The sequence below is a fragment of the Amblyraja radiata genome, chromosome 10, assembly GCF_010909765.2.
Source record: "Amblyraja radiata isolate CabotCenter1 chromosome 10, sAmbRad1.1.pri, whole genome shotgun sequence".
In the NCBI taxonomy this organism is placed as follows: domain Eukaryota; kingdom Metazoa; phylum Chordata; class Chondrichthyes; order Rajiformes; family Rajidae; genus Amblyraja; species Amblyraja radiata.
The window spans coordinates 50354636-50366508 of NC_045965.1; the positions used below are offsets into that span (position 1 = coordinate 50354636).

At 45.9% G+C, this 11873-nt stretch overlaps 1 protein-coding gene across 2 annotated transcripts in view; it reads right to left on the reverse strand.

Moving 5' to 3' along the window:
* The window catches only part of st3gal3 (ST3 beta-galactoside alpha-2,3-sialyltransferase 3), a 378440-nt gene extending 367079 nt beyond the window's left edge, over window positions 1–11361 (reverse strand). The window contains exon 1 of one of the 2 annotated variants that reach the window (XM_033028810.1): window positions 11075–11361. The gene's annotated coding sequence lies outside the window, so the exon portion shown is untranslated. The remainder of the gene's footprint in view (window positions 1–11074) is intronic. The other variant, XM_033028812.1, reaches the window with a different exon arrangement.
* Window positions 11362–11873: the final 512 nt, after the last annotated feature.

Below are 11873 nucleotides of genomic sequence, written 5' to 3' on the forward strand. Positions count from 1 at the left end.
ATAGAATGTTCATATTTCAAATAGAAATAAACATACAAATGGCTATTAACTTGATTTGTTCAATTATGCATCCTTATTGGGAAAAATAAAAATAAAATAACTTTAAAACTACTCAAATTGTAAAGGAAGCCCCCAGTGGCATTGGAAGCTAAACAAAGGGAAAACAGGTCTTGAGACAATTACTGGTGAGGACAATTTAAGAATATATAGTGGAGTAGGAGAAGGCTATTTCACCTTTTTGCCATTTTATAAAATGATGACTGAGTTTCCAGGTAGGGTTCAAGTGCGCTCTTGTTACTTTGTCTGGATTAAAGGAAGTGCCAGACCACCAGTTGCAATTTAAAATAAAAATCAGTTGTGGACTTGTACTAGAGGGCATAGCTCAAAGTTTAAGGGAGATTGCAGGGCCTAAAACACACTGGTGGAGGCAGACACAAGAGCAATGAATATGCAGGGAACACAGGGATATGAATTCTGTGCAGAGAGTCGCACGATGTCGGCACAGACATTTTGGACCGAAAGGCCTGTTCCTGAGCTGTACTGTTCAATGTTCTCAAGTCCTGTCAACATCCTCATAAATCTTCCCTGCACTATTTCCAGCTTAATGACATCTGGCCTACAGCAGGTTGATCAAAACTAGACCCAGGGAGTTGTAAATCTGTGGAATTCTCTGCCACAGATGGCAGTGGAGGCCAATTCACTGGATGTTTTCAAGAGAGAGTTAGATTTAGCTCTTAGTGCTAACGGAATCAAGGAACGGGGTAATGATTTTGGATGATCAGCCATGATCATATTGAATGGCGGTGCTGGCTCGAAGGGCCGAATGGCCGACTCCTGCACCTATTTTCTATGTTTCTATGTACCCACATAGTATCTTTCTGCTCCCTTCCTTTCAAGATATCCCAGCAAAACTCTTTGGGGTGTGACAATTAATGCAACAAAGGAAATTCAGAAGCAAGTTTGCAAGCAAATTGCTTCACAAGCAACACCATGATAATGACAATACAATGTTTTAGTGACATTTATTGAGGGAATATTCATACAGAGCACCACTGCTCTTCAAAAGACTGTCAAGTCAGGTCAAGTCAAGTTTATTTGTCACATACACATACGAGATGTGCAGTGAAATGAAAAGTGGCAATGCTCGCGGATTGTGCAAATAAACAAACAAACTACAAACAGAATGGAACAGAAACACATATTCATGGCATATTTTATGTCCATCTGGGAGGATAATCAAGATCTCTGATGTTTTAACTGAAATATGGCAGCTCTGGAAGTGCACCATTGCCCCAATTAATGTATTGGCAAGATCACAGCAATGGGGATGTGAGCTCATGACTGTTTGACTCGGTGTTGAAAGCCCTTCCAGCTTCATAGACAGACACACCAGTAGAGGGTGTGGATGAAGCTTCATTAACCATTGCAAATCATCTACCAACTAGCTGCTCCTTTCCTTATCCCAAAACACATCAGTCAGTAAACTTCTCCTGCCACTGTGGAGAATTTTAACATTTTAGTTTCCTTCTCATGACCTTTACTGCAATGAAAAACAGTCAACTGAAATCACATCAGAACATCCATTAAAATATGGTAATCAAATGTGCATAATAAACATTAAAATCGTGCAGCCATTGTTTGTTGCCAGAAGCTGTGTTTAGTTTGTTATTTTCATATTTTAACATTTCAGTAATTTCCCCACAGAATGCTGTTGCCGAGATAGACAATTGGACACTTGGCGATTTGCCATTTATTTATATACTTCTGTTACAATGCACCTTGGATGGCCCAACAGCACAGCTGGTAGAATAGTTGCCAAACAGAGCCAGCAAAATTGGTTCAATCTTAATATCGAATGCTATCTGTGTGGAGTTTGCATGTTTTTCCTGTGATGTTACACATCCCACATACACGCAAGTTGGTAAGTTAATTGGGAACTCGAAATGACGTTGTGGGTGAGTGGTAGCATCTGGGAGGAATTGGTGAGAATATGGAGAGGGAGAAAGCGGATTAATGTCAGTTTAGCGTAAATGGGTGGTTGATAGGTACAGAATTCAACAGTCAAAGGGCCTGTCTCTGGGATGCATCTCTCCCTCTCTCGGACCTGATCCAGAAACCAAATTGGCCGCTTTATAACTGGTTATATATCATATTTTACTAAGATTTAAAGATCTGTTGTATAACTACCACTACCATCCCAATGCCAAAGACAAACAAGGTAACAAGCCTTAATGATTACTGTCCAGTGCCTCTGACTTCTACCTTCCTGAAGTACTTTGAGCGGCTGGTCATGGCACATACCTGGTCCAGCCTTCCAGCCAGCCTCGATTCCCTGTACTTCATCTCCTTCCACAACAGGCCCTACACTCATATCTGGACCACAATCAGTTTTAACTGGCGACAAACCAGTGGCAACAGTCAAAACAAATTCCCACAAGGCTGCAAATTTGCAAATTTTGTAGCATATTATCTTAAACATAATCACCGTGATAATCAAAGAACCCAACAGTAGCAATGGCATATGTAAAAGATTCAAAGGCTATTTTATTGTCACGTGTACCAATTAAGGTACAGTGATACTTTTGTACATTAAATGTACACTTAATCTATCGAAATACAATAAATTTTATTTCACAATTCCACAAAACTAGATCTTAATCTTCACTTCCCTGAAAAACAATAACACAATCCTGAATGGTGTCAGATTAGGAAAAGGGGTGGAACAACAAGACCTGGGTGTCCTTGTACATCAGTCACTGAAAGTAAGCATGTAGGGACAGCAGGCAGTGAAAAAACAAATGGCACGTTGGCCTTCATAGCGAGAGGATTTGAGGAAAGGAGCAAGGAGGTCCTACTGCAGAGTTACAGCTGGAGTATGGTGCAGTTTTTGGTCTCCTAGTTTGAGGATGGACATTCTTGCTATTGAGGGAGTGCAGCGTAGGCTCACCAGGTTAATTCCCAGGATGGAGAGACTGACATATAATGAAAGAATAGAGCTACCAGGCTCATATTCACTGGAATTTGGAAGGATGAGAGGGATCTTATCGAAACATGTAAAATTATTAAGGGATTGGACTGGTTAGATGCAGGAAAAATGTTCCCGATGTTGGGGGAGTCCAGAACCACGGGTCACAGTTTAAGAATAAGGGGTGGACTGAGAGGAGGAAAAACTTTTTCACCCAGAGAGTTGTAAATCTGAGGCATTCTCTGCCACAGATGGCAGTGGAAGCAATTCACTGGAATTCACAATTCACTTGTGTTCAAGTGAGAGTTGGATATAGCTCATAGGGCTAATAGAATCAAGGGATATGGGAGAAAGCAGGAACGAGGTACTGATTCTAGATGATCAGCCATGGCGGTGCTGGTTAGAAGGGTCGAATGGCCTATTTTGTATGTCTTCCTTTGGTCACAGCTCATAATTGAATTCTCTCTTCCTTGGTTCAATTCCAGTAAATCTTCCCTGCGTTTTCCCCCAAATTCTTCCAAATAACCTTTCATTTGATGAAAACTCCCCCCCCAAAGCCGGGCCAAGATTTTGTTCAACACATCAAGGAGATGGTGTGGCGTCGCCTAACGGCAGCGGCTCGACTGCAGTCCGTCTGTCATTTTTTTTTTAAATTGTCTCGTTAAATGTATGTTTTGATTCTAGTTTTATTATTTATTTAGCTGTGTATATGTGGGGGGGGGGGTGGGGGAAATCGTTTAATCTCTTCCCAGCTCGGGGACCCGACTTTTTCCTCTGTTGGGTCTCCGATGTCGTTGGGCCTAACATCGTGGAGCTGGCGGCAGCCTCCAACCGGAACCAACCTGAGTGCTCCAGTCGCGGAGCCTGTGGACTTGCCATCGCAGAGCTGGCCGACTTCGGAGCAGGAGGAGCTGCGGTGGCGCGCGGCTACGACCCGACTTCGGAGCTTCGCAGGCCCTGTGGACGGTAACATCGGGAGTTCGCAGGTCCCTGGTGGGAGACCGCTTTTCGGAGCTCCCGCAACGGCAACTTCTCCCGCCGGAATCGCGGGGTGAAATGACTTGGAGCGTGGCCTAACATCGCCTGGCGCGGCTTAATGGCCGTGGGACTTACCATTGCCCGCCGGGGGCTTTAACATCGGGAGCCCTAGTTCACCTCGACGTTGTAGTTGGACTGCTGGACCGCGGGAGAAGAACAAGAGAAGAGATAAGACATTTGCCTTCCATCACAGTGAGGAGATGTTGGAGATTCACTGTGATGGATGTTTGTGTAAATTGTGTTAAGTGTGGGTCTTGTTTTTTTTTGTAATTGTTAAGACTGTAGAAAATGAAATTTTGTTCAAACAAAGCCGTTTGAATGACAATAAAAGGCATTCTATTCTATAAAGGTTTGATGCGAGGATCCTACCACTCATGGCCCTCGGCACTCTGTGCAGTGGAATAGGCTTTTCATGTGGTACCATGCATAGAGCCCTGTAGATTAACCCTAATTAATTCATGCCATATATAACCTTCACCACACATATGTGCATGCCACCCTTTACATGGTATTACAGTACTACACAAAGACTCTCTCTCTCTCGCTCACAAGCCAGTGAAGCCAGACGCGAGCAGCTGGCTGTTTGAATGTTGCTGTTTACTTAATGAAATAAAGTTTGATTTCACCATGTGTGTGTATTTCATATGGGTCGTGGATAAACATGGTGTCAGGAGTGGGATTCGAACCCACGCCTCCAAAGGAGACTGGGGGCCTCCATGTCCTTACCCGGACCAGCCCATCGGTCTTCCCTCACACTCTTCGAATGCCAGCGCCATCCCTGCCATACCCGGTGCCTAGCACTCTCACGCCCTCCTTCACCCTCCCTCTTCTTTCCCCTCCCCAATCTCTCCGCCACCTCTTTCCCTCTCCTTCCCCTACCCTCAGTCCCTCCCTCCCTCCATAACTCCTCTCCCTTCACCTCTCCTATCCCTCGATCTCCCACCTTCCCCTATCACCCCCATTATCCCTCCTCACCTCCCCCACTGCTCTCCTCTCCCACTATTCCCCATTCCCTCCTCCTCTCCCACTATTCCACCTCCTCCCCCATCTTTTTTACCCTCTCCTCCTACCCTCCCCCAATCCCTCCCTCACCTCTCCCCTACCCTCAGTCACTCCCTCCCTCCATAACTCCTATCCCCCCCCCCAGGATCTCGAGGTTGCCGCTCCTCTCCCTTCTTGCGTGCCCCGGAGGAGCATCAGCCGACAGCGCCCTTAGAGCCAGGCCTCGGACCCTCGGCTAGGCCCGGAAGCACCAGCAGCTTCGGCTGCAACGGTGTGTGGGCGGGGGGGGGGGGGGAAGAGAGCTCGGAGAAAATATAACGCAAAGATATCTGATAGACACACTAATTTTAGAAAATGAAAGAAAGAAAATGACCTAGAAATTATGCTGGGTTGCAAATCTTTTGTTTAAAAATGGTGCCAATACCTTCATTTTCTCTCCACGGCCACATTTTCCCACTGCGGCAACATGCTGGTGAATATTTCATTATATACTTGCTGTGTCATTAGAATCCTTTCTATTAATGAATGGTCTTAAATTACACACAGTAACCTGAACTGTCATCTAAAGTATTTTGCACTTCCCATAAATGTGACTTTAAAAACAATTCTAGCAAAGGGAAGGAGAAAATGTAAACATTATACAAGACAGAACATGAAGGTCTACAAATTAACTGGACTACTATTAAATAGAAACTTATCTGCTTCCGAATATCAGCTAAACTTTGAACATTATATGCTCGAATTTCTGGATATTAAATGAAAGAGATGTGCAAACAAGACCAATAACACTGGTGGGTGTATTAGAAGAACAACGTTTGTACCATTTGTTTAAATTATCTGTCCACTGGTAACTCTGAATGGGGTTATTCTTGGATCAACTCCCACTATTGCACATAAAAATGCCTAACCCTGGAAAAATGAAAATAGAGTATGAATGAGATAGTGTACTGTGTTGTCAGTGCAGATGCTTTGCTGCTGAAACTAAATTTAGATCTCTCAGTTGCTGGTAATCCTAGTATAAATGTATACGATTTACACAGCCGAGCTAGAGAAGACCTCTTGCAATACAGGACGATGGGATATATTTTCTCTCACTCAATTGACACCCGACTACCCACTACAACACAAGGGTAATTTTGGAGGAATATTTTAGGAAGCGAGAAGGAATAATCCCCGAGGTTTGGGTATTGGTCATGTTTGTTATCTGGTTGCATGCATCCATAACAATTAAGGGAGCCATATTTTCAAATTTACCGCTTTGTCATTTACTAACCCCCCACCACCACTGCAACAAGAATACTTTTATGCCATTCACAGAAGGCACCCTGGTTCAGAGGCAACAGTGCAACAGGCCAAGAGCATGCTCTTTTCGCCTGCCATGTCGGACTATATGCGCCAAAGGACGCAGTCGTGTGTGGTATAGAACAGTCTAGCACCGCATCAGCAGAAGGAACCGTTCCTGCATCACCCCGTTCCTGATCTACCGTGGACAACCCTGGCGACTGACATTTTCAATTGGAATGGCAACCAGTACCTGGTTCTGGTGGACTCCTACTCCGGTTGGTTTGAAATTGATTAGCTCCGCACTGCCTCATCGGCAGCAGTTATTCAGAAACTGGCAAGACACTTCTCAGTCCACGGGGCCCCACTCTCCCTCATGTCGGACAATGCAGGACAATTTACAAGCCAAAGCTTCAGATACTTTGCCCAACACTGGTATCTCAAACATGTCACCAGCAGCCCGGAATATCCGCAGTCGAACGGGTTAGCGGAAAGAGCCGTTCGCAGTATGAAACAGGTGATGGGAAAATCTAAAAGGAAAGGACGGGGTCTGATATCTTCCTGGACCTTCTCAACATGCAACCATTTGTGGGACACAGTGTTAGGTTCACCTGCACAGCGTTTGATATTCAGACAAACCTGCACTACCCTTCCAGCAGCTAAGCAACTGCTACAACCTCAGGTTTGTGATCCACTCGCTATCGAGGCCCAACTACAACACAAATGGCAAGTTCAAAAAACATATTACGACCGGACCAGCCGCCCCCTCACGCCTTTGTCTCCCGGACAAATGGTCTGCCGACAAACACAGAAAGGGCATAGGCGTAGTGACAGAAACCTGCCTGGAGCCACGTTCATATTTAGTCCGTTCCGAAGGAGGAATTTTACAGGCGCAACAGAAAACATATCCTGCCAGTGAGCGAACCAAGACCATCTCAGCAGTTCTCTTGTGGCTACGTTAGTGTCCCAGACCTTGTGCCAAAGACGAATGGAGAGACTGTGCGTTCAAACTGTAATGGCTCCACAATGGCCAAAGAGCCACCAGTATTATTGGCAAAATCACCTATTAGATCGCCAGTGGTGTTACCCATGAAGTCTCCTTATAAACCTGTTGAACCACCACCAGATATACAGCAGAGGGCCTGTACGCGTATAGGACGGGTTTGTCAGCCTAATCCTAAATACAAAGACTGTATTAAATACTGATTACAGGCTTCCATTACCTAGGCCACCTTACTCCTCCTTATTCATATTATTCACGGCTCAATTGCGATTATGAAGCATGGTGTCTTCCTACTATACCTTGGAAGCTTTAGTTATAGTCTTCCTACTGTACATTGGAAGTTTTAGTTAAATGCTTATTTAGTTGCATGCTTTATTATAGTTAAGAAGGAGGATGTGGATCAGTCAATATTAGTTGACCTGATCCATGTCATGTTTTACTGTGTACTCAAAGTCATCTGGTTGAGTGCTTCATATTATCTAGTCTGTTAGTCCAGCCTCTAGTTAGATTTGTTGCTGAGCTTGGGCTTATAACATCTATGTATTTGAGCTCTGTGTGTTTACTATAATAAACACCTTTTACTGATGTGCGGATCCTGAGTTATTACACATGTCTATACTGATGGTAGTAGCATAATGAATTCTGAAGTGTAGAGACACATCCTATCTGCTCAAGTTCAAACAAATGCCTCAAAACTCATTGGCCAGTGGATCATTCTGCAGCAAGACAATGATCCCAAGCATACTGCTAAAGCAACAATGGAGTTTTTCAAAGCTAGTCAATTCTTGAGTGGCCAAGTCAATCACCCAATCTGAATCCAATTGAGCATCCCTTTTATATGCTGAAGAGAAAACTGAAGGGGACTAGCCCCCATAACAAGCATAAGCTAAAGATGGCTGCAATACAGGCCTGGCAGAGCATCACCAGAGAGGACACCCAGCAACTGGTGAAGTCCATGAATTGTGGACTTCAAGCAGTCATTGCATGCAAAGGATATGCAACAAAATACTAAGCATGACTACTTTCATTTAAATGAAATTGCTGTGTCCCAAACATTACAAGACTAAGTGGGATCCGTTGAGCCCCTGTCACACGGGAGGCCTGGTCCCCCAACGCAACCCATTCCCCAATGCAATATTCCACCACTCACCCGTTCCCCCAACTCAATATTGCACCACTCAAGCATAGCCCCCAACTGCACAGGCACGGCTCATTTCCCCTCATCCCCCAGCACTCCCTCCCCCTCCTCTTCACCCTCACTCTTCTTTCCCCTCTCCTCCTCCACTCCCCCAATCCCTCCCTCACCTCTCCCCCCTCTCCTTTCCCCTCCCTCAGTCACTTCCTCCCTCCATAACTCCTCTCCCCACCTCCCTCCTATCCCTCTAGCCCCCACTCCTTACCTCCCCTATCCTCCCCCACTTCCCTCCTCTCCCTCTACTCACCACTCCTCTCCATCTATTCCCCTTCCTCCCCCAGTCTCCTCACCTCCCCCACTTTCCCCCTCTCCCTCCCTACCCCTTCCTCTCCCTCAATCCCCCTTCACCACCCAGTCACTCCATCCCTCCATAAAAAGCAGCATCGGCAGTTCCTTCCTCCACAGGTCATTCATTGTTAGCTATGGTTTAGATCCCATTGACTTGGGGTGTGTGTGCGTGTGCGTGTGCGTGTGCGCGTGTGTGTATGTGTGGGCCTGGATGGAGTCGGTGTTCGTGACGGTGGGCACCACGAATTTCGATGAGCTGGTGGAGAAGATCTCCTCCGAGAAGGCCGTGAGGGTGAGTTACCACAACGGCGGGGGACACGGACCCGGGGGGACGGGAAGACGGGACCACCATTGCCACAGAGGGCGGGCGGGGGAAGAGGGGTGAGTGATGAGGGAGAGAGAGAGACGGGACAGGGCCTCCACTGAACCCCCCCCCTCCCCCCCTCGTGGCCGCCACCGACATGTTACTGTGAGGAGGGGAGAGAGGAGTTTGTGAGTGAGGCGGGACAGGCCGCCGCCAGAGGGGCAGGAAGGGGCGGCACCATCCCGGCCGTGGCATTGACTGACAGAAGAGACAAATCTGCGTGGCGCTGACTGAAGGAATCTGCGCACGCGCGGTTTTTTAAGATTTTTAAACATTTTAAAAACTTTTACAATATACCACCGATCGGAACAAAACTTGTTGCACTCGCAACACATGAGAACAGTGAGTAATGTGGCAAAAAATCGTAGCTCTATTGCGTACCGTTTTTGCGCAAATAGAAAAACTGCGCAAACCGGAAGAGCACCAGATGAGTCTAGTTTTAGTTATGTACTAGACCAACTGCACATCCGTAGTTTTTCCACAAAGATGTAAAGACAACCACATATGCATACACATATACACACTAACTAGGTTAAGGGGGGGGGGGGGGGGGCTATGTATAAACACTGCTGTAATTTCTACATGGTGAAACCAAAGTGTATAAAAATGGCCTTTATTATCATCTGACAATGTGCACTTTAACCACATGTGATTTATTTTTCTATTACAAATCTGAAATTGTGGAGTACAGACGCAAATAAATAAATGATGGGTCTTTGTCACAAACATTATGGAGGGCACTATAGCTTAGGTGACACTACAGAGTCAACATGAACAAAATGTCAGTCATATTGCTCACAGAAATCAACCACATATGGAAAATATTCAGTTTTTGAAACATTGAAAATAGGTGCAGGAGTAGGCCATTTGGCCCTTCGAGCCAGCACCGTCATTCAATATCATCATTCAAAATCAGTACCCCGTTCCTGCTTTCTCCCCATATCCCTTGATTCCGTGAGCCATGCTATATCTAACTCTCTCTTGAATACATTTTTTTTAAATGTTTTACATAGTGCACGACAACGTGTACATTTATCCGTTGGAAAGATCATATAGAGGGCTGAGTCTTGCCTTGTGCCAACCATTAACTCGAGTTAGTCAACTCAATCCACCCACGGTAGCGTCAGACATCTAGATAACTTAAATTATATTGTTCAGTCACTGCAGGGGACTTCAAGGACAGTGAGAAGTGTACCCACTGTGATGCCTTGCCTTCTTGGACTGCTTTAGTGCGCTATTGAAAAATAATTAAAAAAAATTGCAGATGCTGCAATTTTGAACTAAAAGCAGGAAATGTTGGCTGATCTATTGACCATTTACAGCATTTTCTATTTTTATCCTCATACGCTGTTGATCACCTTACAGAACCTGCAAGGCTGGGAAACGTTTAACGGCCATCTTTATTAACCATAACATTATTGCAAGGAGCACTATAGAAGGTTAGGCATAAAACGGCGATGTAGGATATTACATTTGTTGATCCATGTATACATGTTCAGCACCCTGGGTTTGAGGAAATTACGGACAATCAAGTTCAAGATCAAAGCTCTGTTCAAATAGCACGTTAACCCTTCAAGCACTTCACTTACTGCCCATTTGCAACGATGCTCATCTCTGCTAGCCTAACACAAGGTCCCATACATTCCTGAATATTGCATATTAGCGGACAACACCGACCGCAGACAGCGCCCCAAGTTAGCTGCAACTTTTTTCTCAGTACGGACGTCAGGATCGATGGTCGTTTTGAACTCAAACACATTTCCCCACACACTCGGGTTAAGGCAAGAAGGCAACTGTCCCCCTCCTCCTCCTCTCAGGCTCCTCACTCACACACACCGCCTCAAGGTTTAGCACAACTCCATTATTCAGCCCTGGGGAGTTCACCTCCTCGCAAAGCAAGCAAGGAAGGAAAAGAAGACAAGTCCCCGAGGTACTCACACATCCGTCTCATGCCTCACGGCGCGAAGCTCCTCAGAGACACATTCCAGGTAGAGCGGCGCCCGAATCATCTCCGTCCGGGTGCCTCATGTTGTCTATCTCTGGGTGGTACGCAGGGGGGCACGAACGCATGCGCGCCGGCTGCTTATAATGCCTGGTCCTTCCCAAGTCTTCGCTCCGTCTCGCAAAGTCCGAGCAATGAGCCGTTTCCCCTCTCGCCAAGTCGCAACTAAACGCAACACAGCCCACAGCGCCCACGGAGCGCCTCTTCATCCGTGCATGTACGGTCAGCCCGCCCCCATCCAGCCCCTTCTGCAGTCAAAGCAAAGGCAGCGCACGACACAAAGAACGAAGCCAGACGAGGAGAGACAACGCTCGCTCTGTTGCTGTAATCAGAGGAGCAAACAGCAGAGAGAGAGAACGTGCATAACTTCACCAGAGCTGCTGGTCTCCTCGCCTGCTCCCACGTCCGAGCGTGAGGAATACAAACTGGCCATTCATGAAACTAATTGCATTTCCCGGTTTTTGCCTTGTCATTTTCCACAGGTTTTCGTGGTGTCCTTTTTTTGATCCAACACTGCGGAATATTTCTTCCGCCGAAAATGTCCAAATTTCTCGATAGAAGTAATATTTGTCCCTCTGCTTGAACTTCGCCCTTTTCAACAAAGCATTTCATGTAAATGTAAACTTCTAAATTAAGAAACTTTCCCTGAAATTTCCCCAGCACTTTCCTTACAACTTTAAACTCCTCACTGAAGAGTCTGAAGAAGGGTTTCGGCCCGAAGCGTCGCCTATTTCC